The sequence below is a fragment of the Lactuca virosa genome, chromosome 4 (assembly GCF_052849685.1).
Source record: "Lactuca virosa cultivar CGN04683 chromosome 4, Lactuca_virosa_CGN04683_v6, whole genome shotgun sequence".
NCBI classification, from domain to species: Eukaryota; Viridiplantae; Streptophyta; class Magnoliopsida; order Asterales; family Asteraceae; genus Lactuca; species Lactuca virosa.
The window spans coordinates 410,179,684-410,205,263 of NC_136429.1; the positions used below are offsets into that span (position 1 = coordinate 410,179,684).

Here is a 25,580-nt window from a genome sequence, read left to right on the forward strand (position 1 = left end):
AAACAAAAAAGAGACCCTTACTGGTAAGTCTATGATTACTAAGTGTATACATTAAGGTTATATATAATTGAGATTTCATAGACTTAGAACTGGTGATTTTCACTCTACTTCCTGTTCCTTGTTTGGTTGTGGTTTCAGAGTAGGATCACTTATTCAAAGGTCTATTTGATCTGGATTATATATAATCTGTACACACTACGTGATTATAGAAAGATCGGTAAGGATCATCCTCATAAGAATTTATTTTTAATAAATATGTTTTATTAATCTCGTAGATTATTTAGACACATCCATTCTCGTGCAACCGATACACCTAGACATCGTAAGCAGCCAACAGAGGAGTCGAGACAGAACCAAAAGAGGGTTCACAAGGAGAATTCTGAGAAAGGATCAGATGAAGAGAAAGGTCCTAGAGAGATCATTAACAAACCTTACTTTATCAGGAGCAAACTAGAAAGTACCGTATACATCATACTAATAAGTAAGAAACTAATTTAACTTAGTGAGTTAGTGATTACACTGCTCACATCATGTGTTAAGTTTATCACGTATTTCATCACAACTAGAAATTGAAAATCAAGTCACGAAACTTCAGTAAGGGTATCCATTATTGAAAAATTCATAAGTTTATGTTCACATAGACTTCTATTATGAATTGATTTCAAAACACCTTCGGAACATGATACACTCAAACTACAATAACCTGGTCTTATGTCATTCGATTTATACTACCAATATCTTGCCAACCTTTCATCTTTAAAATTTATGACAGAAAGATGTTGCCTCGTAGAAATATCAGGCGTAATAACAACACGACCACAAATCCTCCATCACCACCTCCACAGTATGATCCTGTTATGTTCCAAGCTGCGGTGACTGCCGCCGTAACAGTCGCCTTGTCTCATATCCACGCAAGTGGTACCAATGGAACTGGAAGTGGTGCCAACCCATCTAACTACGGAAATAGCCACGGACTCCTTAAAGAGTGTACGTATAAAGACTTCATGAATTGCAAACCCAAATCCTTTAGTGGAAATGGAGGAGTCATTGCTTTAATGCAATGGTTCGAGAAAACAGAATCGGTTTTCGAGATTTGCATGTGCCCAGAAGGGAGAAAAGTCAAATTTTCTGCCTGCACTTTCTCGGATAGGGCCCTGACGTGGTGGAATGGCCATGTCAAGTCACTGACCCTTGCAGTGGCTAACTCAATGGGCTAGGAAAACCTAAAATCAATGATGCTAGGAGAGTACTGCCCGAGGGGCGAAGTTCAAAAACTAGAACAAGAACTGTGGGAGCTTACTATGATAGGTTCAGACATAGTAACCTACACCAATAGATTTAGTGATCTATCGGTACTATGCCCCGGGATGGTTACCCTGGAGAGCAAGAAGATAGAGAGATATATCTGGGGACTATCTCCTCAGATTCAATGAAATGTATTAGCTGCAAATTCTCTCACGTTCGACAGTACCAAGCAATTGGCACAGACACTCGGGGACCATGGGGTTCGCCAAGGAATAATGACCCCCGTTCCTGAGCCAACAAAAGAGGGCAACAATAAAATAAAGTCTGGGAGCAAGAAGAAGGGACAACCGACTCAAGAACCCTCGAAGAAACAACAATTAGTTGCTGTTCATACTGTTACAACACCTGCCACGCCAACGCCAGCACGACAATATATGGGGATTCGACCAAAATGCAATAAGTGTAACTTCCATCATTATGGAGCCTGCCGAGAGTTACACTGTAGAAATTGTAACAGGAAAGGGCATACTGCTCGTTTCTATAGGGAACCAACACAACCCCTTAACCAAGTCCCCGGTAATGTAGTAAACTCAACGTGTTATGAGTGTGGTGAATTTGGGCATCTCAAGAGGGATTGTCCAATAACCAAGAATGTTGGCGGAGATGGAAGAATACTGATGATTACCGCAGGAGAGACTGTCCCGGAACCCCTGTGATCAGTGATACGTTTTCCCAATGAAAATATTTAAAAACATAAAACTTTTTATAAATAATTATAAATTGCACTCTCGTCCGAACAAAATACATCGTTCATATAGAAACTAAGAACCTTTGCAGATAAGCTATGATGGCTTAGTGTATACATTAGGGTCATTTATAATTAAGATTTGTAGGCTTAGAGTGAGTGATTCCGCCTTATTTCCTGTTCCTTGTCTGGTTGTGGATTTAGGGCAGAGTCGCTCAGTCGACTGTCTTTCCCATCTTAATTATACATGACTTGTATACACCAAGCGATTATAGAAAGACCTGTTAGGGATTATTTTATAAAAAAAATAATCAGTCTCGATTATCAGAACACTCATACTGCTAGTACTCGCTTAATGCGGTACAGATTGTTCGCAGTAGTAATAACAAAAATAAAATCGGAGAGCACTGAAAACATATACATAGAATAGTTCGTCGTTCTAATCGACTTAACAGCCGTTACAATAAGAAGTTCCGATGTCGTCTTTAGAAATATATTGGTTTGGTCCTCACCATACCAATTTCTTGTGCTACGTAAAGACCCTTCGCTTTAAACGACCGTCTAACGAAATCCTTTCAATCTATAACAACAAACTTGACACGAACCTTTGTATCGTCTCTCGTTTCAAAACTCAGAAGTACCCATGCGAGGGGTACCACGCCTTTCTAGATTACTTTGTAGACAAGAAACTTAAAGGGGAAAGCACACCGAGAATATTCTGAACGTCTCCAATCCTTCCGAAGTATTTCCAATAGATCTTATAGGAACACCACTCATGCAGCAAGTCAAGTTCAAACACAGAGGCTAGAGACAAATACGGTTAACCTATCACTGCTAAGTGTATACGCGAGGGTGGTATATAATTAAGATTTTACAGATTTAGGATGTGTGATTCCGCCCTATCTCCTGTTCCTTGTCTGGTTGTGGACTTGGGGCAGAGTCACCCATCCGAACGTCTTTTCAATCTTAATTATATACGACTTGTATACACGAGGTGATGATGGATGAACCAAGTATGAGTCTTGCCATGAACTTCAGGACAAAGCTGTCCAGAACTACGAGTGAACATCCTACCAGTTGGATAAACGTAGTCAAATAAGCCAAACCCGCACAATCTTACCATTTAGAACAGAAGATCAGATAGAACCGAAATACCCATCTTTTTCCCAAATTCATGAGTAACCATTTAGAATTCAGAATTTCGGGACGAAATTCCCTTTAACGGGGGGATAATGTGACAACCCGTTATTTTCAGTCTTGTAAAGGTCAAACTTACTTCTTTAATTATCTTAATATAATTAGAGTAATGATCTATAAGTGTTCGTACCTTGCATTCAAAAGTATAGTGTGTCTACATTGGAAAATCCCTTAGGAACCGAGAACCTTCACTTCGGGCCGCAAACCCTTCGCGGCTGTGAACAACTTCGGACCGTGAACGAGACTTCGGTCGTGATCTCGCTTCGGAGCCGTGATCTATTCTCGGCCGTGAACTTCCTTCGGACCGCAAACCGTGAGGCGGTTTCTAGAAGGCTTATCACCTCGGGCTGTGTTTACGGCCGTGAACCCTCACCTATATATTAAATAAGTCCGAAATTTTCTCTCATTTCTTCATCTCTTGGCCGAAAACCTTCCCTTTCTCTCTCAAGTATCATATACCAAGAACACCATTTTCACTCTTTTCATCCCCTTTTCCTTTTGCATCTCCTTAGTAAACCACTTAGGACCTTCAAACACTCGCCAATCATCAAGATCTTCAAGTGTTCTTCGCAGTTCTTGGGCCGTGAACACCCAGATTGGGTCGTGAACTCAAGAACATCAAGTGTTCTTGGGCCGTGAACACCTATTCTGGCCGTGAACTCCATGCAACCTTCCATCTTTGCTTCTAACACCCTTATTTGTAAGTTAAACTTGCAGATTAGTTCGATTTCCTATCATTCTTATGAGTATATTCATTAATAGTATACCTATATATTACATAAATCGTGTTTAGGACTCGTTTTGTTAGCAAGACTTCACTTGTGGAGCTAACGTCCTATAACCAAATCTTCAATCGAATCTCCAACAAAAGGTGAGTTCATACCCCCATATTTTCTAAGCTTTTTAATGTTTTAAAAGGAGGGGAATACAAGTAAAACAAAAAAATCTTGTGTTTAAAAATCTAATTTTACTTGTTATGTTTTTCTTACTGTTTATATGTACTTAAACTCGAAACTTGTTAAAATATGGAATTAAACTTATAAACTATAATAGCTATAGTTTATGGAATAAAGGGATCTTTTTACATGATGATATAAAAAGAGTTTTTCACTTTATGTAAACTAATTGATACAGGATTGTGAATCACTTGTACCACTCATGGTACCAGCTCGAATTATAAATTATAATCAGAGTCTCCTTAAAAGAGAGCGTAAGTTAGTGTATAGATCTATATAGGGCTGACTATGTATTACTATGGTTATAATGAATATTCACAATAGTATTAACTAATTAGTTACATAAAGAAATACTTCTTCTTTAACAGTCTCCAGGGATACTAACTATATGATTTCTCAGTATATACAATAGGGTTAGATAAAATTGAAGTCCGACAAATAGTGGAATGTGTGATTTCCGCCTCATTTCCTGTTCCTTGTTTGGTTGTGGGCTTAGGCCGGATTCACCCATTCAACTATCTATTCGATCTCGGTATTATACAACCCATATGTACTAAGTGATCATAGGAGGGTAATATCGTCACATCGAGTTTTTCGGGTAATCACATGTTCAGATAGAGTTACTGATAAATAAAACTGGGTATCATTAAGCTAAGTATGGTAATTATACTTGTGTTTCTCGGTCTTGGAACGTTTAAGACTACAAATCGGTTTTATAGAAAATATAGGATTTTCTATGGTTTACATCGTTATTTTGGAAGATAAACAGTTTTCGATTTAACTTTCTGAAAACAATGTTTCACAATAGAGTAAGTGAAACTAGAAACTTATTTACTAAAGGTTTGATATTTATTATCGAACTAGTATAACATAAAGGACCTTCTATGGTTAACTCTACAATTTCTTAGTTTATACATCAAAGTTATATATAAGTAATATCCGATTGGCAGTAGAATGTGTGACTTCCGCCTCATTTCTTGTTCCTTGTTTGGTTGTGGGCTTAGGGCAGATACACACATTCAACTGTCCGTTCGATATTAGGTTATATATAACTAGTATAAACTAAGTGATTGTAGAAGGAACTATTATGGTTACTATTTTACCAAGAAAATATTGGATTTTCTGAAGGATACTCATTCATCGTTTAAAAAAGGATCATAACTGTTAGTTCTGTGATTACTTGGTGAATACGTTAGAGTTATATATAATAAAGATTCGGTAGACAGTGGAATGTGTGACTTCCGCCTCATTTCCTGTTCCTTGTTTGGTTGTGGGCTTAGGGCAGATTCACACATTCAACTGTCTAATCGATTTGTATTATGTATAATTTGTATTCAATAAATGATCATAGAAGGAACAGGTATTATCACATTCTTATAAAGAAAATATAGGATTTTCTTATGGAACGTTTTCGTTCAATATAAAGGATCATTAAAGTTAATGTTAAAAGTACTTAGTGAATACGTCAGTGTTATATACATGAGGATCCGACAGATAGTGGGATGTGTGGATTCCACCTCATTTCTTGTTCCTTGTTTGGTTGTGGGCTTGGGGCAGAACCACACAGTCGACTGTCTGTTCGATCTGAATGTATATGACTTGTCTTCACTAAGTACTCGTAGAAGGAACAACCATGAGTCGTTTTACTTATCATTTATCATCAGAAAATAAAAGATTTTTTGGAGGAACTGGCGAACTTTTCAAAAGAATAAAGAACATACTTTCTCCAACTTTAATGTTGATACACTTTCAAACCACTTGTATTCTCAGGATCGTTAGTAGACAGGTACTCTCTCTCAGGCGTTGTGAAGACGGAGCTTACGTCATATATTTTTCTATAGTTTTAATGTAAATTATGAAATGTTTTGAACACAATGTAAACTTTATATTATTAATTTAATGGTTGTTGTTACTTTGATTACTATGATGTATGTGTTGTGATACTTACATGAAGTCATCCACCCCCGAACGTTTCCGCCGTTCCGGTCTGGGGGTGTGACAAAGTATGTATGTGAGGGGTGAGGCAATATGGGCATATGATTGAACAAAACGGCGATAATAGCCTGTTAGGCCCAAAAAGGCTCGTAAGGTTGTAAAGGATGTGGGAGTGGGCCAGGCTTGGATGTTCTCAAGTTTTTCTGGGTCTGCATTAACGCCTTTAGCTGAGATAATATGACCCAAAAGGGTATATCAACGGTGGCAAAAACACATTTGGATTCTTTGGCATGGTACTTGTTGGTCAATAGTGTATGAAAGACGAACTATAGATGTTCACATTGTTTATCGATGGAAGGGCTATACACCAATATGTCGTCGAAAAAAACGAGGACAAACTTATGTAAGACGGGACAAAAGAGATCGTTCATGGCCGCTTGAAATGTTGATGGGGCGTTTGTGAGGCCGAAGGGCATAACGCAAAATTCGTAGTGACCGTCTATTGTGCAAAATGTCGTTTTGTGTATATCAGATGGGGAGACACGAATTTGATGGTAGCTGGCCCTAAGATCAATTTTTGGGAATATGCTAGCCCCGTGAAGTTCATCCAAGAGTTCATCGACAGTTCGAATTGGGAACCGGTCGTGAACTGTGACTGCATTGAGTGCCCGATAATCAACACAAAAACGCCATGTGCCATCTTTTTTTTGAACTAGTAAGACTGGTGAAGAGTATGGGCTTTGGCTTGGTTGAATTACGCCACTATGATATGAGGTTGGTCATAATTTCTTTTTGGTAATGTGGGTAACGGTATGGTTTGAAAAAAATAATAGGTTTGGTGTTTGGTAATAGTGGAATACGATGATCATGTTGACGTATGGGTGGTAACTCGTGAGGTGGGTCGAAGAGTTTTTGGTATTGGTGTAGTAGGGCTTCGATGGTGGTGTTAGGATGTGGTTGTCGGTTTGGCTGAATGGTTGCTGGTGGCTGATGGTGAAAGATGAGAGTATGAAGTGAGGCGCCTGAATGTTTGCGAATCAGAGTGTATAGTGAGCTAGGTGACACGGGTGATGTAAGAGGTTCGCCATGTAGGATGCATGGTTTATTGTTGATGGTGAATGAGAGTTGGGGAATGGAGAAATCGGCGACCAATGGTCCCAATGTACTAAGCCAGGCGACACCCAATATGACGTCTGCTCCTTCAACCGGAAGGACAAATAAAGGAACTGAAAAGGTAGTTTTATTGAGTTCTAGTGGCACATTTGGGAAGAAGCTGTTACACTCTAAGTGTTGGCCATTTCCGACCATTACAGGGAAGGGTGTGATTGTTACTGGTGTGGTTTTGAGTAGGGAAACGAGGCGAGGCTGTATAATATTATGGGTGCTGCCACAATCTATGAGTGTCATGACCGGGTTTCCGTTGATGTGGCTAGTAACGCTAAGTGTTCTGGGTGATTGTATGTCATCACAGAGTCCGGAGATAAAATAGTCCCGCAAAGCTTCAGTTGGTAAGCCATCGACACAATTGCTAATTTTTTCAAACTGAGATTGATAAGCAGCCACTGTGGTTGTTTGGCGGAGCTTGAAAAGTGTTGCCCGGTGATTTTCGTAGGTGGAGGGGCCGAAACGCGTTTCAAGTGCTTGGGTGAACTCAGGCCAGGTGTCCAAGAGGTGATTGGTGGACATATGTTTGTACCAACTAAGTGAATCACCTGTGAAGTAGAAGACAACAAGTGCAAGGCGTTGATTTGGTAGGATGTTGTAGTATGCGAAATAGTTTTCTGCCTGGAAGACCCAATCAAGTGGGTTTGAGCCATCAAAGTTGGGAAGATTAATTTTTAGGGGACGTGGGTTGTGTGGAGGCGGTGGTGGGGGTGGGTTTTGGTTTATGTGTTGATTGGTGATGATATTGACAAGATTTGTCATGTTCATTGTGAGGACATCAAGCTGGGTATTACTGGCGGTGGTTAGGTGAAGTAAAGCTTGAAGTTGATCTTGAGGTGGATGGTTTTTCTCCTGTTTATTTTCTAGCTTGGGAGGCATGGTAAGTGGAATCAAAGCACCAAAGTGATAGAACCTAATTCGAGGTGGTTAACCTCCAGAGAATTTCAGAGAGAGAAGCAAAACTGAAACAATTTTCTGTATATTTCTCATACCAAATTACATGCTTAAATAAAAAATGACTGAACTAAAAATGGTACTAATATCTAGGGACGTGGGTGTATAGTGGAACCCAACATCTTAGGAATGCATGCAACATGTGTGGAAATAAAGGGAACCATATGTGATTAGTTGACTGAGTAAAAACTCATAGTTCTTCCAAGTATCTGTTGGGTTTCTTGATGATCCTTCTGGGGCGAGTAGTAGCTTGTGGGTCTTCCAGTCCGGCCTGTTCTTGGGCTGCCGTATGGGCTGTATCATCTTTTGTGAAAAAAAAAACGATTATAAATTAGTTTATCACGCCCATAAGCTACTCATGTAGTTTCGTCACACAATTATACATTGCAATAATTTCATAAAATATGATATTTTTATTTATGTACACCAAACACATCCTAAGTACATATATCGGTATCAATTTGTTGTTTCTTAACAGTGATTCGTAAATATAATGTATAATATTTGTTATATATTTTAATAAAATAGAAATGAATAAATGATAAAGGTCTAGATTTAAATTACAAAATAGTAAATCGAGAAGGTCAATTTTGAAGAATTTCCTAGGAAACGTCAAGTTCGAAGGGAAATTTTGGTAGGAATAAGTGTCATTTCTAGTAGCACAAGTGGTAATGATTTTTACTTAGTTGAAAAGGTCTAAATGAAAATTTCAAAATTGTTTTGGTTATTGCAGGCGGTTTGACGTTATTTATAAAAGGCAAGTTGTAATTTTTGGTATTACTAGCTTCCACAAGTGGGGTAGCTAGTAGCTACACAAGTATGTATAAAAGGCAAAGACCAATACACCATATGATCATATATCAAACATTCATTCATAAAAATGGCTTTCTTTGCTAAGAAATCAAAACTTTTCGTGCTAATGATCATTCTTCTTATTTGTTCTTCCCATGCGAATGATCAGATCCCCCAAGTCAGGTACCAAAAGTTTCTTTTATCGCCATTTGTTTATATCTGTGCACACTGTTCTACTTTTTGATTGCATGCTTACTATAAATGTAAAAAAAATACTCGTACAGGAAAGGGGATCGTAAATTGCTTGGCATTGCTAAAGTAGTAGGTTCTCTTGTAAAGGGAGTGCGTAAAGGTGTGGATGATACTACCAAGCCTGCAGTTAAAAAAGTGCCAACTACAAAGCCTGCAGATATTACTGCAAAGAACATAGGGGAAAGCGGAGTAGGGAAGGGATTTGGAACAGGCTTTCGCTTAGGGTGGAACAGAGGAAAATGGTATTATCGAATGGAGGAAAGGTGTCAAAAATATCAAAGCTTGTTGAATTGTATCCCTGCTTCTCCAGCTTGCCATGCAACTTCAAGGAGTTGCTTCGTCGAAGTTATTGAAAACACAAGAATGGTTGATTACTGCCGGGAGGACTGTGAGCCTACCTTGCCAACACGCACCCCTTGCACTTATCATCATGGTGTTTTTTATTTGGGAAGTACCAAGCTCTCGCTAGATGATGCTCGCACCCGTTGTCAGGTTGTATAAGTACTAGAATGCTCCGATGAGTTTATGTGTTTTTTGTGGTAACTAATTATGTTATTTTTATTCTTTCATATTGTATGTTTCTTTCCAAACTGTAGTTTCTGTCCCAACTTTTTATTACCTTATTAAGATGAAAAGGTGTACCCTCTGCAGTGCCATACTCTCCTCCTGCCGATTCAGCGCCCATCTTGTTTTCCCCTCGGTCACTATTAAAAAAAAGGAATTTCCAATTTACTCTTACCGACAAAGTACCGATGTTTTTTTTGTGACATGGTATTTTTGTGACTATCCGTCACTAAAATGTTTTTATAAACAGTAAAAGTATAAAATTTAACTTTCAGATAATTACTGTCAAAATTATAGAAAAACCCAATACATTAAACCTATTCTAATATTCAGGTTCAACCACAAAATAATTAACATTACAACAAACATTGTCTATTATATTAAAATTGTCGAATACAATTACAAATGTTTAACAAAGTTTTTAAAAACATGATACTAAGGATTATTTGGTGGATTTGTCTCATAAAGATCGCTTGCTGTTCAAATTGAGTGTAACTTATATCTTCTTGTGCATGTGCAAATCTATTTGAGCTTCTTGTTGCAATTCTATTTGACTTTGTCGGTGTTCCATATCATTTTGCATATCAAGTTAAGCACGTTGGAAGGCTTTTGCCATGATTTCAAAAAACGTATATAATTAGTAAATCGAATTCAGTTTTAAACCGTAATAGCAATGTGACTTACTTTATTATAAAAACATATTATTAATTTAATCCATAACAAAACCATGCATTATCTTTTATCCATTATAGCAATCAGTTTTACTTTTTTTTTTACACAATAAGGATATACTTTACTTGTATCCATGATAGCATTGTACTTAACATTTACAATCTATAATAGCAAAGTATCTTACCTTACTATCCCTCTAGAAACATACTTTAATTTTTAACCATAATAGCAACGTACTTTACCCTTACTTCCTATAAAAGCACCATACTTTAATTATAAATATCAGTGTGAAGGTGGGGTGCGTGGCGGTCGGGTAGATATGGGGTGTGGTTGGGATGAGTATGTGGGTGTGGGCATGAAGGTAGGGGTCGGGGTAGGTGTAGGGTAGGCATGTGTTTCTAGCTATGGCTGTTGTAGCTTATATAAGGTAAGGGTTGGTATACATGGGAGTGTGGTTATAGATGTGAGTGTTGCATGGATATATGGTTGGTATGGTTGGGTGGATGTGAGTGTGGGGTGTGAGTTATGGAGGTATGGGTTGTGAGTTTAATCTAGGTTTTTGCAACACATTTTTTCTTTTAATTTTAGTATTTGCTCTTTTACCTAGTCTAGTTGAATTGAATAAATCCAAGCCATGTAGGCATGTGATTCCTATTTTTATGCAGATAGGTAGAGTCACTTTTCTAGCTTTTAGCTTTTTTTTGTTGTTGTTGTTTAAATAGAAAGGCAATATGTACGTTCAAAGTGTATCTCCTTTCAGTTTACATGAATAAGAAGTGCAGATTTGCCCCACTGTGAATGTTATCTTTTCTTGTCCCCTGTTATTAGCCATTGAACAAAGCCTTTGTTCTTTGTGTAAAATCTAACATTGGGTATCAGAGAGCAATGTGGTGCATGCCCAAGTATCAACCACGTGTGTTAGAAATGACAAGAAACAACAGCAACGAGAAGGATGGGCAACTTACACTTCACTACGCTATGTTGTGAAGAAAAAACTATGCTGCTGGGGCTATAAAAATGAAGGTGTTCATGCAAGCTCAAGGAGTTTGGGATGCAGTCGAGCCCAGGATACCAAACACTGTTGTAGAAGTGAAGAAAGAAAATATGGCTTTGACAGCCATCTATCAGGGCATACAAGAGGATTTGTTGTCGTCCTTAGTAGAGAAGAAAACTATGCTGCTGGGGCTATAAAAATGAAGGTGTTCATGCAAGCTCAAGGAGTTTGGGATGCAGTCGAGCCCATGATACCAAACACTGTTGTAGAAGTGAAGAAAGAAAATATGGCTTTGACAGCCATCTATCAGGGCATACAAGAGGATTTGTTGTCGTCCTTAGTAGAGAAGAAAACGATCAAGGAATCTTGGGAAGCATTGAAAACAATGTTCATGGTGGCGGATAGAGTAAAGACAACAAGGGTTCAAACCTTGAAGGCAGAGTTCGAGGCAATAAACATGAAAGATTCAGAGGCTATAGACGCGTTCGTTGCAAAAGTGAGCACCATCCGAGCATTGGGAGACATAGTAGAAGAGTCTTACGTGGTGAAGAAACTACTAAGAGCGGTGCCATCTAAATCTATACAGATTGCCTCAACTCTTGAGTAATTTGGTGATTTGGATCATATGACGGTTGAAGAAGTAATCGGAAGGCTGAAGGCTTATGAAGAAATGATGAAGGGGCACAGTGAAAATTAAGACAAAAAGCTTTTTTTGACCCACCAGGAATGGTATGATAGAAATAAGAACAAGATAGAAGACGATCCCAAATCCATTGACAAAGGAAATCGTGGTGGGTTTGGAGGCTCACTAGGATGGCGTAGAGGGCGTAAAAGAGGTGGTCGTGGCAGAGGTAGTTCACACTATCAGATTAGATAAACATAGTCAATCAAGTGGTCAAGACAAGAGTGGTGTGCAATGTTATAACTGCCAGGAGTATGGTCACTAGGCTGTTGAATGCAACCGACACATCTATAACTACGACTTGTACATGTACATGTCGATAATTATTCCAAAATTAGATATTTTAATGAAGCACTAAGCAAATTCGATTAGGGTATGCATTAGTTACTTGAAATTTCAGAGGAATAATCAATTGAAGAATGCACCTTCGAGGAAGAAGTAGAGGAAAAGTTTGTGAGATTGGATCGGACGGATTCGGAGAGAAATAGCAATTCGTTAAGCTTCGTATCAGTTGTTCCAATGCAGAAAACTTGAAGAAAATCCTTGATATTCCCCATGATATGTCACCACTTCAAGAAAAATAGAGCTACAACAGTTTTATAAATCGAGGGGATTGGGATTTAACCAACGATTGTTGGTGGGATTTCAAGAATCTTATCAGATGAAGAGATGAGTAGAGGTGTTCCAGGGTTGCTGAGGATTCAGTGAAAGCTAACATTTGACCATAAATGATATCGAGCAGAGACCGACTTCCGTGCCAAATCTAATTTTGATCAAAATATTCATTTGGTCGATGATAATATTTTTGGGAACCGATTTGTACGTAACAGTTTTCTTTTTTATATATAGAGTTGGTTAGAGTAGATTGGGTCAAGAGGAATAATGCTAGCTTGGGTTGAGAGGAATAACGATGGTGATCAGTGATACCGTTGGTATCACCGATAACATTACCATAAGAATGAGCGGGTTGAGAGAAAAGACTAAAATACGTATCTCCCTCTCATATGTTGTAAGTTGAGAAAGATGGAAGAAATAGAAGAGAGAAAATCTTATGTTGAGCTAATATGACAGTGAATTGAGTGGGTTGAGAGGGATGTACTCTCTCCACCCTAATAATTCATGTTTTAAAATGTTGTTGTAACAACGTAAATTTTCAAAACAATTTTTCATTTTTAATTCATCAAAAACAATATCAACAAACTGTATCCAATGTCATCATAACAAACAAATCCCAGAATCTCAAAACATAATCTCTATGAGTGTGTACGGATCATGCCGACGCCTTCCCGCGATCCTCGCTAGTACCTGAAACACATAACACAACAACTGTACGCATAAATGCTTAGTGAGTTCCCCAAAATACCACATACAGCAGATACGCCTTTCCAGGCCATAACTCTGTAGGACCTTCCGATCCATGTGTCTCAGGGGACTTCCGTCCCGAATCCCGGTAGACCTTCCGGTCCTACCCGTATCGACCTTCCGGTCCGTAACTTCTTGACCTTCCGGTCCATATCATCTTGACCTTCCGGTCCTTATCATACATAACATACATAACACATACATATAACATAACAACATGCAGCTCATACATCTCATATCATATAAGACCTTCCGGTCACACATAGGTACCCTTCCAGGTACAGTATAGTGAGAAGACTCACCTCAATGAAGTCGGATAACTCTCGTGCTCAACGTCCCGACCTAGCCTCCTCCTATCATTCAAATAACATCCCCGATCAATACTCTCTCATAGTCTCATCTCTAAAGATTGGGTAGAAGGCCATTCTACCCCTCCCTGAACTCTCTTGAATCAGTCTTGACCAGAACCCTAAGGTCAACGAAAGTCAACGGTCAAACTTTGACCTGACTCGTCGAGTGCACATGAGCGACTCGGCGAGTCCATGCGGGTCCTCTGAATCCTTCTAGCCTCTCTTGGCTCGTCGAGTAATCCTTCCACTCGACGGGTTTCTCCTGTCACGAATCGCGGGGCAACCCCGACTCGACTCGTCGAGTCCACTTATGGACTCGGCGAGTTGCTTCCATGTTCATACTCAAATGACCTTCTAAGGTCAGATCTGTTTCTCTAATCTATAGATCTGACCTTCCCAAGCATGATAATCACGTAAAGGTCGAATCTTGGTACACATGCAACACACCCAAAGCTTCTTTTGGTGAAATAACCTCTAAAATGGCCTCCTAAGCTCATAACTCAAAAGGTATGGCATAAAGCAGAGTGGTAAGGACTCTCTGGACCTCTTAAGGTCCAGATCTATGAACCAATTTGCCTTGGGACCTCACATACTCAAGATTCAACTAAAAGAGACATAAAGGAAACCCTAGATTTCACTAGAATCATAATAAACACAAGAATGGCACAGATTGTTACCTCCAACAGCTTCATCTGGTCAAATAGAAGTGGATCCAAGCTCCTCAACCCGCTTAGCTTGTTCTACCTCCTTCCTCTTGCTAAAACACACAAGAAATGGTGAATTAGCCTTCCTCTTGCACCACAAACGATCTCTCTGCTCTCTAGGGTTTCTCAGGGGTGAAGTGGCCGCAAATGGAGGCCATAAAGGCCTTTAAATAGGGCACAGACCCCGAGAATTAGGGTTTCAAATTACAGCGCGGACTCGTCGAGTCCACCCTTCCCGACTCGTCGAGTGCGTTCATTAATCCAGTCAGCACACGCGATCCTACTCGACGAGTCTACGCCTCAACTCGTCGAGTCCCTCCCTTTTACTCAAAAGAATAAATGATCAAACATAATACCTGGAAATCCGGATGTTACAGTTGTATTGTGTGATTTTTATAAAACATAAATTGTTGTGTTTGAATCATTTCTTATGTTTTGGTGTAATCTATGTTCTACTGATGCTGTTTTTGTATGTATAAAACCATATTTTTGATTTTTGTATCGGTTTTGTGTTCGGGTGTGAAGTCATGGTAAAGTGTAGTCCTCATGATTAAAGTGTGCTTTTAGTGAGAAAAGTGTGTTCCTAGTGATCAAAGTGTGCTATTGGTGAGCGAAATGTGCTCTGGGTGATCAAAGTGTGCTCATGGTGACCAAAGTGTGCTTATTGTGATCAAAGTGTGTTCCACCTGAATCGAATCACTCCTTTCCAAGGAGTCACTTTCAGGAGCACGAAGTCTCCCACCTGGAACTCAAGCTCGGATCGTCGCCTATCCGCATAACTCTTCTGGCGACTCTGAGCCGTCAACAACCTCTGTCTAACCTGCTGTATCTGTTCAGTCGTCTGAAGCACTATCTCAGTGCTGCCCATCACGCCCTGCCCTACCTCTCCCAAGCAAATGGGAGTCCGACATCTCCTCCCGTACAACAACTCGAAGGGAGGCATACCAATACTCGAATGGCGGCTGTTGTTATAAGAAAATTCAGCCAACGGCAGATACGTGTCCCAACTTCCCCCGAAGTCCAACACACATGCTCGGAGCATGTCCTCGAGCGTCTGAATCGTCCGCTCACTCTGTCTGTCCGTATGGGGGTGGTAAGCGGTACTGAAATGCAGCCTCGTACCCAGCTCCTCATGGAACTTCTTCCAGAACCTGGAAGTGAAACGTACATCTCGATCTGACACAATCGAGACCGGTACTCCATGCCGCGATACCACCTCCCTCACATACTGATGGGTTTTGAGCATTCTAACACTTCCTAAGTGTACATGCAACCCTAATAACCTTGGATCTATGTTTGTCTAATTATCATGCAAAGTTGAATTCCAAGGTTATATTCCTATCTAGCATACATGGGGAACAAATTTTAACTTGCATGAAAGATAGAATAACTTACCTTGTTGTTGCTTATGATCCTTGAAACCTTGTGAGCCTAGCACCCCAAGTGTGATGCCTCAAATGCTTCATACAACACCAAATGCTTTTGGAATGACTTTAGAGAGAATACACACTTCTAAAATCGGCCTAGCCCTCTTGTTTCTTATGTGTGTCCGATTTTGGTGGAGAATGGGTTTCTTATATAGTGTTGACACATCTAGGGTTACACCATGTAAACCCTAATGTGTCATGACTCTTCATTTCCATGACCCATGGGTTTGTAACTCCCATGGAGCATCCATGGAGCATCCTATGGGTGGAACCCAACTTGATAATCCATGGAGCCTCTTAGCCCACTATATAAGATATGGAAGATTTACATAATATACCCATATATTTAATTAGTTATCTTTTGATCACTTAATTAATTCTAAATTAATTCTTGATCAAACTAATTAAATAATATTATTAATATATTAGAACTTATAATATATTAATAAACCATAAGTGTTATTTCTCTCATTTTAGTTTATCCAATTGCATGGTGCCATGCAACCCAAATGGACCATGCCGGGTCGGGTCAAGTACATACCAGAAATAGTTATGGACTTAGACACATTATCCAACAGTCTCCCACTTGGATAAGTCTAATAACTATAACTGCAATACTTCAGGAACCGATCGGCAATCGTAGCTCTTTCAAGGTCTCTCGGAACTGAGAAGATGATGATACGCCATTTAAGATAAGTGATCATATAATCCTCTGTTCTAGATATCAGCCGGACAAATACATGGAACAATGTCTTACTTATTGTCCAGCAGTTTGTTTCCCGATTTCCGATTTGTTTGACAAAGAACTTAATTGAACACATCAACTTAGTTCTGACCGGGCCCGGTACATAGGTCAAAACAAAATCATCGAGGGGCCCAGATATCAGCTTCTAATCCAAGAAGGAACAGATAAACTTCGACTCATATGTTTGTTCTACCACTCATTGAATTATACACAAAAGCACATTTTATAACATCGAGTTACCAATGCGTTAACGTACAATCAATGCATAACCAACTCATAAGTAACAAATCATATCTCTAGGTTTGAAGACTTATATGATATTACCGTCTCACGATCACTCGAGATAAATTCCATGAAGTGATTCCAGTGAGCGTGGGTTGAGTCCAATGCTCAGAACTTATGAGCACTCATGAGTGTTGTAGCCATGTCCAACAACTTAGACCTCTGCAACCAATCATGACAGTCTTGATTCATACCTACTTCCGACATATGACCGACTGTGGAGGTTCGAATAATATGATATACCAAACATAATTATTCTGGAAGTCAAAACATGCAAAAGAAATATAGTAAACGATCGACAAGAGATAGCAACACTTTACTCATAAATAAAACACCTTTTATTCATCATCTAATGTCAATTACACTTTACAAATTTCAAGGTTATCTAACTACTAAATCTAATATCATCCTTCAGCCCTATGCTCCGAGCATGCTGGAGACGCTTAACCCGAGTCAGTCCCTTCGTGAGGGGATCTGATGGATTCTCATCCGATGATACCCTCTTTGCCACGAGGAGTCCTTCTTCTATTCGATGTCTGATGAAATGGTATTTTCTGTCGATGTGTCTGGATCTCCCGTGATCCCTTGGTTCCTTGGCTAAGGCAACTGTACTTTCACTATCACAGAAAATTTCCATTGGCTCTTTAATAGCTGGTACAACTCCAAGGTCTCCAATGAAGTTCTTCAGCCATATCGCCTCCTTTGCTGCCTCGCTAGCTGCTATATACTCTGATTCGCAAGTTGAATCAGCCACTGTCTCTTGCTTGGAACTCTTCCAAGAAATTGCTCCTCCATTTAAGGTAAAGACCCAGCCTGACTGAGAGCGGAAATTATCCCTATCAGTCTGAAAGCTAGCATCACTATACCCTACAACTCTCAAGTCTTCACTCCCACCGAGGGTAAGGACCCAGTCCTTAGTCCTCCGTAGGTACTTGAGGATATTCTTTACCGCAGTCCAGTGTGCCTTGCCAGGGTTCCCCTGATACCTGCTAACCATGCTCAAAGCAAAGGCTACATCAGGTCGAGTACACGTCATAACATACATGATCGATCCTACAGCCGAAGCATAAGGTATTCGACTCATTTCTGCTATCTCATCCTCAGTACTAGGGCTTTGTGTCTTACTCAATCTGGCGTTACTCTGGATGGGTAACTCTCCTTTCTTGGAGTCCTGCATGCCGAATCTCTTCAGCACCTTATCCAAGTAGGTACTCTGACTAAGTCCAATTAGTCTTTTACTCCGGTCTCTCAAGATCCTTATCCCTAGAATATAGGCAGCTTCTCCTAGGTCTTTCATAGAGAAACACTTCCCAAGCCAGGACTTAACTTCATGCAGAGTTGGGATGTCATTTCCTATGAGTAGTATGTCATCCACATACAATACCAAAAAGCTAACTATACTCCCACTAGCCTTGACATATACACAAGATTCATCTTCACTCCTAGAAAAGCCAAATTCCTTGACTTTCTCATCAAAGCAAAGATTCCATCTGCGAGGTGCTTGCTTTAACCCATAAATGGATTTCTCAAGCTTACACACTCTATTAGGGTACTCTGTGTTGACAAAACCCTCTGGCTGACTCATGTAAACATCCTCAGCCAACTTTCCATTAAGGAAAGCGGTTTTGACATCCATTTGCCATATTTCATAGTCATGAAATGCGGCTATGGCTAACAGAACCCTAATAGACTTAATCTTGTCCACTGGAGAAAAGGTCTCATCATAATCAACTCCCGGAGTTTGTGAGAAACCCTTTGCAACCAGTCGTGCCTTATAAGTGTGTACATTACCATCCATGTCGGTCTTCTTCTTGAAGATCCATTTGCACCCTACAGTCTTACGACCTGGTACATTCTCAACCAAGTTCCAAACGTGATTGTCATACATGGACTGTATCTCGCTGTCCATTGCCTCTTTCCACTTGGCTGACTCATGGCCTGCCATGGCTTCCGCGTAACTGTTAGGTTCATCCAGACCTATCAATGTCTCATCACTAATAAGTGTATCACCTTCCGTAGTAATATGGAATCCATAGTAATGCTCAGGTGCATTCCTAACCCTTGTGGAACGCCTCAGAGGTACAGACTTGTCAATTGGCTCAACAGAAGTTTCCTCCTCAAGTTGAGTGCTAGGGTTTGAAGTTCCTTCACCACTTGACTCTTGAATTTCTTCAAGGTCAACCTGCCTCCCACTGTCTCCTTGGCTTATGAACTCTCTCTCTCGAAAGAAAGCCCTCCTAGCTACAAAGACCACATTCTCACTAGGTCTGTAGAAGAGGTAACCAAAGGATTTCTGTGGGTAGCCGATGAAAATACACCTCTCACTTCGAGGTTCGAGCTTATCATGAGTCTCGCGTCTCACGAAAGCCTCGCAACTCCAAATCTTAATGTGGTCTAGTTTGGGTACTTTACCAGTCCACATCTCATGAGGAGTTTTGGCAACTTTCTTTGTGGGAACTAGATTAAGGATATGGGCGGCAGTCTCTAAGGCATACCCCCAAAATGAGATTGGTAGCGAAGCTCGACTCATCATGGAACGAACCATATCCAACAAGGTTCGATTACGCCTCTCAGCTACACCATTCAACTGCGGTGTCTTGGGAGGTGTCAATTGTGAGACAATCCCACATTCCCTAAGATAGTCGAGGAACTCTGAACTAAGATACTCACCACCTCGATCGGATCGAAGCATCTTAATGTTCCTGCCCAATTGATTCTCGACTTCCTGTTTAAACTCTTTAAACCTCTCAAAAGTCTCTGACTTATGCTTGATTAAGTATACATATCCATATCTACTGTAATCATCCGTAAAAGTCAAATAATAACGATTAGCATCCCTTGTGGCATGTTTGAAGGGCCCACACACATCAGTGTGTATAAGATCCAACAAACCTTCACCCCTCTCACAAGAACCTGTGAAGGGTGACTTTGTCATTTTTCCAAGTAAGCATGATTCGCAACTATCATCTGACTTTAGGTCAAATGACTCCAATACTCCATCCTTTTGGAGTTGGCCTATGCGTTTCTTGCTTATATGTCCAAGACGACAATGCCATAATGATGCTTTATCCAAGTTATTATCATTAACAGAATCAATACACAATACATTATTTCCTAAGTTATCAACCACAGATACAGTTTCATACACACCATCACAAGGTAATGCTTTAAAATAAAGAACATTATTAAATAAAGCATTAATCGAACCAACTTCATTATCAAATGAAAAGGTGAAACCTTGTTTATACAATGCATGAAAGGAAATAATATTTCTTGCCATTTCTGGCGAATAACAACATTTATTCAAATCTAAACTAAACCCACTACTTAGCGATAAAGTATAAACTCCAATCTTGGTGACATGTAAAGCTTTCCTATTCCCCATGATTAAGTTTATTCTTCCATGCTCCACATTCTCACTTCTTCTTACTCCCTGCAAATCAGAACAGATATGAATACCACAACCGGTATCAAGGACCCAAGAGTTAGAATGGGGTGAGTTATTAGATAAGATAGTGTAAATACCTGCATGGTTGGGTTTAACTTTCCCATCCTTCACATCTTGCTGGTACTTTGGGCAGTTCCGCTTCCAATGTGACTTTTCATGGCAATAGAAGCATTCAGCCTCTTTAGGGTCAGAAGAAGGAGTGACAAAACCTTTCTTGGTTCCACTTGAAGAAGAGCCATCAAGGGTCCTAGCCTTGGTACCCTTCGAAGAGCTCTTCCTCTTCTTCCCTCTTCCTTTCCCGATTGCCAAAACCGGGGCGGAGTTTGGAGTAGGAGTGTTAACAACCGACTTACCCTTAAGACCTGTTTCTGCGGTCTTGAGGAGTCCCTAAAGTTTGCTGAGTGTGACCTCTTCCTTATTCATGTGATATGTCATGCAGAATTGATCATAGCACGATGGTAAGGAGTGCAAAATGATATCTATTGCAAGCTCGTCAGGGAAGTTCACATTAAGCTTCAGCAACCGATCCACATACCTTTGCATTTTCTGCATGTGGCTCGTGACGGATTCCCCGTCCTTCATCATGGTTGTTATGATAGAGCATATGATTTCATACCTCTCTTGTCGTGCACTTTGATGGTATCTTTCCATCAGATCTTGGTGCATTTCAAAAGGGTAGAAGTCCTCATAGGACTTTTGGAGTTCCGCTGTCATGGTGGCCAACATGATGCATGCCACTTTTGTAGCATCCCTTTCATGTGCCCGGAAGTCAGCGATCTCCTGGGGAGTTGCAGTGGTCTCATCAATCTCCTTAAGCTCCTTGTCAAGGACATATTCTTTGTCCTCGTAGCGGGTAATCATCCTGATGTTTCTGATCCATTCATTAAAGTTGGATCCATCAAAAGTGACTTTCCCACACAAGTTCATAAGGGTAAAGGAGCCATTAGGATTAGAGCCAGAAGCAACATTGTTTGAAGACATCTGAAAGAAGAGAACAAGATTAGTTTAGATATTAAGAGAGTCCTTAATAAAACACCCAAATGTAATATTAAGGCTAGGATCCAATCACAATATATTATAACTTAGAAGAGGTATGCCGTAATCCAAGCTATAACATATTTGAAAGGTAGGTGAATGACGATTCACCAATTTCCACCATGAAAAACAAAATATAAATATTAGGTTTTTAATTGGTTCTTAGAAATTCCTAGATTCTTTTGAGATTCAATGAACTTTTCAAAGGCATGTTTCAATCTCGAGTGTGCCCTCCAAGTTTTGTGACTGGGATACCGAGGATCACAAAACGAGGTGTGAAGTAACCATGCAAATCACTTGGTACCCTCAAGGTTTATCACTCAATCGATGTGCCGGTAAACCACACACGCTCCACCGATGCTATAGTAAACCTTAAGTCAGCCTTTACCTACCTTGTTAAGTCCAAGTTGGTGTGCCGGTTAGCCACACACGCTCCACCAACGACTTAAACAAAGTGTAAAGTGTAATTTCATGGATTAGCACCTTATTCACATTTTCCTAAAGTAACTAAGATTGGGAATTTAATAAAAGCATTTAGTTACTTTATAATATTCATCATACTTTTAATGAGAATTTATAAGTCCTTGTCTTACCAGTTCGGCTAACGACCCTCCACCGATCAAGGAAGCGGTGGGTGAGAGTGGACACCCATTAAGTTGCCATTTTATAGGCAACAACCTTATACCCCCCTTATAGAGCGACTTCGTGAATGAGGCGTACTAGCGGTAAGACGACTTGACGTTATACATATATATATTAGTAACTTATAATATTATAAAGTATAAGGGTTGAATTTTAACTTTTAAAATTCTAAGGGTTGGAACTAAAGTTTTAATCAAGACTTTACATGTTCCAAAACTTGAGGGCAAGTTTTGTAAACTTCCAAAACTTTTCATTTCTTATAACTTATGAATTAATTGAGTAATAAAAATGAAGACTCTTCATTTTTATAACTCTTGTGTTCTTTTAATGGCTTTAATAAAAATGAGACTTTTGGTTTTCCATAACTTGAGGACAAGTTATGGACTCCATTAAAACACATTATGATCATGAATTAAACTACCATGAAGGTTACAAACAATTCCTATGATCATCTAATCTTCATAAGTTTCAAGAACATGAATATGAACACTTTCAAGAATCAAAAATTACACTTAAAAAAAACCTTGTAATTTTAATAATTGCCATTGTAAATGGATTAGCATAAACATTACACCATCTAAAACAAGCTTTAAAACATCAAAACAGTTTAGGGTAATGTTTCTAGTCCATTTCCAGCAACAAATGTGCAAACTTTCATACGAGCAGAAAACAGAAAAACGGTTTTTTTTCAAGCTGTTTGCACACAAAAAAAAAACAACAAACGAACCTGGCTCTGATACCACTGATGGGTTTTGAGCATTCTAACACTTCCTAAGTGTACATGCAACCCTAATAACCTTGGATCTATGTTTTTCTAATTATCATGCAAAGTTGAATTCCAAGGTTATATTCCTATCTAGCATACATGGGGAACAAATTTTAACTTGCATGAAAGATAGAATAACTTACCTTGTTGCTTATGATCCTTGAAACCTTGTGAGCCTAGCACCCCAAGTATGATGCCTCAAATGCTTCACACAACACCAAATGCTTTTGGAATGACTTTAGAGAGAATACACACTTCTAAAATCGGCCTAGCCCTCTTGTTTCTTATGTGTGTCCGATTTTGGTGGAGAATGGGTTTCTTATATAGTGTTGACACATCTAGGGTTACACCATGTAAACCCTAATGTGTCATGACTCTTCATTTCCATGAACCATGGGTTTGTAACTCCCATGGAGCATCCATGGAGCATCCTATGGGTGGAACCCAACTTGATAATCCATGGAGCCTCTTAGCCCACTATATAAGATATGGAAGATTTACATAATCTACCCATATATTTAATTAGTTATCTTTTGATCACTTAATTAATTCTAAATTAATTCTTGATCAAACTAATTAAATAATATTATTAATATATTAGAACTTATAATATATTAATAAACCATAAGTGTTATTTCTCTCATTTTAGTTTATCCAATTGCATGGTGCCATGCAACCCAAATGGACCATGCCGGGTCGGGTCAAGTACATACCAGAAATAGTTATGGACTTAGACACCTTATCCAACACATACAACTCTGCCAATCTCTCTGCAGAAGAGCTCTCACTGACAGCAAGGAAGTGAGCGCTCTTCGTCAGCCAGTCGACAATCACCCAAATCGCATCGACACCCCTCGCGGTCTTTGGCAATTTGGTGATAAAATCCATGGAAATCTGTTCCCACTTCCACTGGGGAACCTCAAGTGGCTGCAACTTGCCGTGCGGACGCTGATGCTCAGCCTTAACCCTGCGACAGGTCAAGCACCTCTCAACAACCCATGCTACATCTCTCTTCATACAGGGCCACCAGTACTCTTTCTTCAGATCTAAATACATCTTAGTGGCCCCGGGATGGATCGAGAACCTCGATCGGTATGCCTCCTCCATCAAAGTGGTGCGCGTCCCGCCTGCATACGACACCCAAATCCGACCCTGAAAGGTCATAAGCCCACGACTATCGGTAACGAACTCAGGTACCTGTCCAATCACCCGCTCTCTCTTGCGGTTCTCCGGTCTCACGACCTCTGCCTGGGCCTCCCGAATGGTGTCCAACACCGAAGTCATCACTGTCAGCCACATACATACGCCTCAAATCGGAGCACTCTCCGCCCTACGGCTCAGGGAATCAGCTACAACATTAGCTTTGCCCGGGTGGTACATGATCTCACAATCGTAATCCTTTACCACGTCCAACCATCTCCTCTGGCGCATATTCAGATTGGGCTGATCTATCAAATACTTCAAGCTCTTGTGGTCCGTGTATATGGTACACCGAACCCCATATAAATAGTGACACCATATCTTGAGGGTGAACACCACTGCCCCCAACTCCAGATCGTGGGTGGGATACCTCATCTCATGAGGCTTCAGCTGCCTCGATGCATACGCTATCACATGCCCCCTCTGCATAAGTACTGCACCCAACCCCGATATCGATGCGTCACAATACACCACAAAATCCTCCATCCCTTCCGGGAGGGCTAACACCGGGGCTTCGCATAATCTCTGGCGAAGCGTCTCAAACGAGGTCTGCTGCTCCGGACCCCATGAAAAAGCAACACCCTTCCGGGTCAACCTGGTGAGAGGCACGACGATCTTAGAGAAATCTCTGATAAATCTCCGATAGTAGCCGGCCAATCCTAGAAAACTCCTGATCTCGGTGGGTGATCTCGGCACCTCCCACCTCATAACCGCCTCAATCTTGGCCGGATCGACCAAAATCCCATCCTGGTTGACGAGATGCCCCAAGAACTGGACCTCCCGTAACCAGAACTCGCACTTGGAGAATTTGGCATAAAGCCTCTCCGTCCTCAATACCCCGAGGATCTCTCTCAGATGCTCTTCGTGTTGTTTTCTAGATCTCGAATACACTAAAGTATCATCAATGAACACGATCACCGAACGATCCAACATCGGTCTGCACACCCTGTTCATGAGATCTATGAACGCTGCCGGTGCATTGGTGAGCCCGAAAGGCATCACCACGAACTCGTAATGCCCATAACGAGTCCTGAACGCCGTCTTCTGGATATCCTCATCACGCACTGTCATCTGATGATATCTAGACCTCGGATCAATCTTGGAGAACCAAGACGAGTCCTGAACGATCGAACATGGGTAACGGTTCTTGACCGTCAACTTGTTCAACTCCCGGTAATCAATGCACATCCGGTGTGAACCATCCTTTTTCTTGACAAAAAGGATCGGTGCTCCCTAGGGGAACTACTTGGTCTAATAAACCCCTTCCCCAGCAGCTCCTGAAGCTGCGAGGATAACTCCTGCATCTCTGGCGGCGCAAGGCGATAAGGCGCCTTGGCAATAGGCGCTGCCCCCGGAACCAAATCGATGCGGAACTCTACCTGCCTCTCGGGACGCACACCCGACAACTCCTCGGGAAAAACATCCGGGAACTCACGCACTATCGGAACGTCATCCATCGAACTTGGC

The 25,580-nt window shown here is 40.4% G+C and overlaps 1 long non-coding RNA gene across 1 annotated transcript; it reads left to right on the top strand.

The window, feature by feature from the left end:
• The first annotated feature begins 9,063 nt into the window (after positions 1-9,063).
• On the top strand, positions 9,064-9,890 carry LOC145169074 (uncharacterized). Its single transcript, XR_013742279.1, has 2 exons — positions 9,064-9,171; positions 9,273-9,890. It is a non-coding gene; the product is annotated as an uncharacterized LOC145169074 (long non-coding RNA).
• The last annotated feature ends 15,690 nt before the right edge of the window (positions 9,891-25,580 follow it).